The following is a 6080-nucleotide window of genomic DNA, read 5'->3' as shown; positions in this document are numbered from 1 at the left end:
GGGTCAATTAAAATGGAATATTGTGACACGAATGAGCAAGTTGCAGATATCATGACAAAACCGTTAAAGCTTGATCAATTTGAGAAGCTTAGAGAAGCACTTGGTGTTCGAAGCAGCTTGGGTATAAACTAACTTGTTGTAAGCAAGTTTAGTTTATGGGAGAGTTTTGTTAAGTAACATGTCTTCTTGTTTGAAGTAGTCTTTGCTGTTAACAATAAGTGTTAAGTAACGTGTCTTCTTGTTTGAAGTAGTCTTTACTGTTAACAATAAGTTCCTAGAAACTAGGAATAAGTTAGAGTTTGATTTGGTCGTTGTTTCTTCGATTTCAAGATCCATTGCATCCCTCCATTTCTTCAATTTTGCCCAATGTTCATAGAAGCCATCAAATTTTGGGATAGCTGGTTGCACAAAACCATTATTGTTGCTTTCTGCCATCTCTTCACACTCTTCTCTCGTGTTTCTCTCACACTCTTCTCTCTCAATCAGGCCTGTTCTGGCTCTGATACCAAATGATAAATATTGAACACAATAGACAAATTGCAACGCAATGCAAAAAGTATTTGTTATTTAGAATGTAAACTGAGGAAGCTTTAAATAGCTTTACAGTGAACAGAAATCCAAAAACAGAAACTAACGTATCCCACATATACAGGAAACGTGATTACAACAAAGACCAAATCAAACAAGAAGACACGTTACTTAACAAACTTTGCATTGACCTTGGGAGTTTGGAAGATGTGAATGAATTTGGAAGATGTGGAGCTTTAGGGGATGCCAATTCGGGTCCAAATATAGAATTTACCAATTGGGACAATTTGTACATCTGTAAGGAGGCGATTAGGAGACATCATTGGTCAATTTCTAGAATATGATGATAACAATAATATTGGCACTCAGAAACTGTTTATGAGGCTTCAGTTCCTGGTTGTTGCCACTAAACCTTTGAAGATATGTAAAAATATTCTTCAATCTCAGGGTGACTGGTCTTTTACCCTATTTAAGTATAAGAGGTATAGGATTTTCTGCTATTTGTGTGGGAGACTTGGTCACTCAGACCAGTTTTGTGAGAAGCATTTTGAGAAAAGAACATCGGAGTTCAATCTGGAGTGGGGTGCTTGGCTTAAGGCGCCAATAAGGGGAGGGGGTGATCAAAGTGGTTCGAAGTGGCTAAGAGAAGCAGTGGGTAGTGGATGGGGATCAAGTGAGTAGTGGACACCTAATCGAAATATCAACACTACAATATTGGTAGTTATGAGCGAAGATGTTAGCAGGTGGGTCAGTTAGTTACTTAATAATAATGACAGATGGTGAGGATGAGCTTAAGCATGTTGAGGCTAAAGGCATGCTGTTATTAGAGGACGAAAAACAGAGGCGACCAAGAGTGGAAAGGTGTGATGGGGTCGAACTTGTTAGATACCGTATTTGTTGATATAACCAATACTGTAGGGAGAACAATTGATCGAAGTAATGAAAATTCTTTTTCTTGGATAGATAAGGAGTTTTCTTATTGTTGTGAGACCTAACAATCAGGTCCATCGGGAGTTATGAGTTGCTTAAGTTGGAACTGTGGGGGTTGGAAAATACCAAAGCAGTTCAATCATTCGGGAGGTTATATATCTCTAGTGCCAAACCTGATATTCTTTTCCTGATTAAGACCTTGGTTAACACAAATCGTATTAATGTTTTGAGTAGAAAAATTAGGTTTGATGGTTGTTTTTGGATGGATAGAAGGGGTCAGAGTGGAGGAGTAATAGTGATGTGGGAAGATGGTGTGGATGTGGCGATTGCATCATTCTATGATTAGGATATTGAACTGGTGGTTACATATGGGGTGCTGGGAAAGTGGAGGTGTTTGGGATTTTATGGATACGCGAAAAGGAACAGGAAATGAAAATCTTGGCCATTGCTACGCATAATTATGGAGGGTTCTGACTTGCCATGCATGACCTTTGGTGATTTTAACTGTATTTTGGATAGTAGTGAAAAACTAGGAGGGGTAGTTTATCCGTAACACCTCATTACGGGTTTCTAAAATTGTATTACAAAATGCAGCTTAGTGGAACTGGTTCTAGAAGGGAGCCCGTTCACTTGGGAGTGGGGGAGAGGTACTTCGTCTTGGGTTAGAAAGAAATTAGACCAGGGTTTCGCGAGTCCGAGTTGGTACAATATGTTCTCACACTACCGATTGAAGAATGGTGTGGCTGTTGTTAAGCCCAAAATATACCTAAAATATCATCAATAATTACATCAATATTGCTACAAATTTATGCTATTTATAACTGTTTAGAAAGCTTTTACTCTCGAATATGTTTCTTTCATGCAAGGTACATAAATATTTGGTAAAATCCAAATAGGAGTAAAAAGAGCTCAAAAATAGAAGAAAAGCCCTACAAAAGGAGTCGAAGACGACGAAAATTAATAACGCCAAGTCGAGGACACGAACGAGAGCGAAGAAGTGAAAAATGCTCCGTGCCGCGACCGCGGCCCCCAAATTCACGGTCGCGACACGCGTCCCTCAGCCTCTCCTTCCCTTCGTCTGAAGTACAATTGATGCTCCCCCATTCTCGGTAGAGAATTTAATATTCTCGGCACGAGCAGGAGATTTTAGAAGCCTAGTTACACACTTTCGTTTTCGACGAAACGCGATCGTTCGGGTGGATAAAGACGTCCTTTCGCAGCGAACACGATCCTTCACAACGGACACGACACTTCAATAAAGACTCTTCAACATCTATAAATAAAGAGTTGACGGAGAGTTGAATATAATGATATATAATGTTATATGTGTAGAAGAAAGAGATTGGTGTAGAATTTATGCAGAAATTCCGAATCAAGTGATTCAGAAGTTAGATTTCGATTCTGTTCAAAAGCAATATGATGTACACACATTGTTTACAAAATAATAACAAATTCAGTAGCGTTTAGACATTGTTCCAGTTTAGTTTACATTTTGGTAGTGGACCGACCCAGTCTCTATTACGAAGATTCAGCGAGAAGATTGAGTAGAGGATTCGCCCCTGAGCCTGACAAACTCTAACGAAACCCAAGGAAAGGATTGACAACCCGTTCACTTGCACGTCGTCGAAGAATTCAATGCTCCATGTTCTCTGTAAACTTGTATCAATTTATATTTCATCTAATAAAGTCTGTTCTATTCGATAGATTTTTATGCAGCACTTATGGTAACCAATCCACTAAAGTGACTGCTGGTGTTTTCATTAAAACGTGGTTTAATTCAAAATCTTTACAAGGAAACTTTGTTGAACACTTAGGCAAATTATTATCTCGGTAGAGTTTTAATTTGGTTAAGGGCGATTATCCCGGATAAGGGTTTTGTCGCGTTCAAAGCCTATTAATTAGAGGTTCCGTCATTTATTTCATCTTTATAATTCGTACAAACTTTAAAGTTGTTTTCTTTGCTTAATGCAAACAAATATACTTGTTTACTTTTCTAAAGTACTAAAACGTTCCTGTTTTGCAAATTCATTCTTAAATCAGATATTTTCTAACATCTTTACATTCTAATCTAATTCTTATTCTAGCAATTTCAAAACCAAAACCGATTAAACGATTTTTCCATATTATAAACCTAAAAGTAATTTTAACCGATTGTAAATAAGTTTTGTTAAAAAACGTTCCCTGTGGGATCGATATCTTTTATTACTACAAGCGTATACCGTGCACTTGCGGAAATCGCTCAACAAGTTTTTGGCACCGTTGCCGGGGAACGCCAGAATTTTTGACAAAATTTTAAATTTTTCGTGTTTTAGTACGAATCTAGGTTTATTCATACTTATTCAAACTTTCACATTTTATTTATTTTTAATTATTAACATATTTATTTTTCAAATTCTGTTTTGTAGGTAGTTTCTGTTCGTGCGAAATTTCAAGTTCATGCGCAGTTCTCGAAGTTCGGGCACGTCACCAGATCCTATTGACCCAGAAATTGAAAGAACTCTTAAAAAGAACAAGAAAGAAAAGAAAAAGAAAAACAAAACCCCAATAAAAACTAAAATTACCGAGCCAGAAGTTATGGCCACACTTATGGATTACGCTAGGCCAGGAGTGGTCGGTTTAACAAACAGTATAGTTAGACCCCAAATTAATGCAAACCAATTTGAAATTAAGCCTGCGTTGCTTAATATGTTGCAAAATAATGTAACGTTTTACGGGTTACCTAACGAAAATCCTAATACCCATTTGACAAATTTCTTAGAAATTTGTGACACTTTTAAAATACCAAATGTGACTGCAGAAGCAATCAATCTTCGCCTTTTTCCTTTTACTTTGAAGGATCGAGCCAAAGAGTGGTTAACTTCTATGCCAGCCGCAACATTTGAGACTTGGGAGCAATTAGCCCAAGCATTTTTATCAAAAAATTTTCCTTTAGCAAAAACTGCAAGAGTCATTAAAGAGTTAACATCTTTTTCTCAAAATGATAATGAAACTCTTTATGAGGCTTGGGAACATTTTAAAGAACTTCAACGTTTATGCCCACACCACCAATTGCCCGCTGAACTTTTAATGCAAACATTTTATAATGGACTAAATCCTACAACTAGAGGTTCATTGGACGCTATGTCTGGAGGGTTATTCATAAAGAAAACATCTGCCCAAATGATGGGTGGTTCGTCTAGCTGTGTTTACGGATGTAGTGTGATATGAGTGTGCTATGAGACTATGGATATGGTCTTTCTAATTGCTCTAAATTCACTAGACGTCACTACTTAGGGGCAAGTGTACCCCGTCGTTATCAAGTAATAATCCGGTTAAGACCGGGTATCGAATCCACGGGATTTATAATTACAAGTATTAGACGACTCGGTTTCGTATGTTATTTAAGCGGTAATTACTTTGGGGTTAAGTAAGACACAACTACACACTAATCCTCACTATTGGCGACACAGATTTATGTAGCTAAAACTCTATGAAGTGGGGTGAATATGATAAGTTATAACCATGATAAATAATGACTCTAAATGTATACGGATAATAGTTTACTCTTGCAAAGACGACCAAGTGTAGTAGAACTGACCCGTGAAGCATTTAGACTACGTGATTCCTAGTCAAGGCGTGTCTAATGCGGGGGAATTAGAAACTAGGGCCCGTAAGTTCCGTGGCTTGTCAATTCCTACGGTTTCCGGTTTGTCACTTCCGGTAAGGCAACACCTATATAACTCCCTAAAGATAGCCCGAATGGCGGCGGTAATCGCGTTCTCCTACACAATAATCAATTACCAATATCAAAACAAGCAATAAACATTAACACATAAAGGGAAATAGAGATTATAAATCATAAATTATAAATATGGAAAGTGATTAGATGAAATACAACCAAGCCTAGTACATAGGAAGAGTACAAGCTAATTAGCAAGTAAAAAGGGAGAATCCGCCCTTGGAACTAGCTAACCGGACTTAAAGCTGTCTCCTAGGTCGTGGAGGTGGAACTCTCGAGCTTGGTGACGAATGGTGGGACGGAATGTCAATGGAACGCCGAAACAACGAACAAGCTCTCGAGGGGGAGAGTTTAACTTACAAAATCTGAATCTAAATTACAAGGAAAGAAAAGAGTATAGTGTAGCTCTCTACTATGGAGTTGGTGTCAAATGAAGTTCAAGAGCTTCTTATTTATAGACATCAAGCAAGGGCAAGTTTGTAATTTCACAAAGCACAAGTATGGAGCAACATTATTTGGTGCAGAAATCCCATGATACGCCCCGCGTAAATTGGTCTACGCCCCGCGTAAATGCCCATTCCGTCAGAAATCTCCTGCATGTGGACCAATTCATTGTCTTGTTGTCTCAAGTACGCCCCGCGTAAAGGATTGTACGCCCCGCGTGTTTGAGCCTCTGGAGTTTTATTGCTTGAATTGGTGCTTTTATGCCGTGCGTAGCTGAAGTACGCCCCGCGTAAAAGAGTCTCTGATCTTTTTATGTTGAAGAACTGCCTTTTACGCCCCGCGTATATGGTGGTACGCCCCGCGTAAGGAGAGTTGACTCTGGGAGACAATGCAGTCTGACTTTCAGGATTAGGCCAATCATTTCCGACATGTGTCATACGCCCCGCGTAGAATGGCATAC

General features: G+C 38.6%; 1 non-coding gene across 1 annotated transcript; it reads right to left on the bottom strand.

Moving 5' to 3' along the window:
- Positions 1-4401: 4401 nt before the first annotated feature.
- Positions 4402-4508, bottom strand: LOC136207688 (small nucleolar RNA R71). Its single transcript, XR_010676817.1, has one exon. It is a non-coding gene; the product is annotated as a small nucleolar RNA R71 (small nucleolar RNA).
- Between the last annotated feature and the right edge of the window lie 1572 nt (positions 4509-6080).

This window comes from Euphorbia lathyris, chromosome 9, assembly GCF_963576675.1.
Source record: "Euphorbia lathyris chromosome 9, ddEupLath1.1, whole genome shotgun sequence".
Classification (NCBI taxonomy): Eukaryota; Viridiplantae; Streptophyta; class Magnoliopsida; order Malpighiales; family Euphorbiaceae; genus Euphorbia; species Euphorbia lathyris.
The sequence above is the reverse complement of the archived record's forward strand: the minus strand, read 5'-3'. Positions and strand labels throughout refer to the sequence as shown.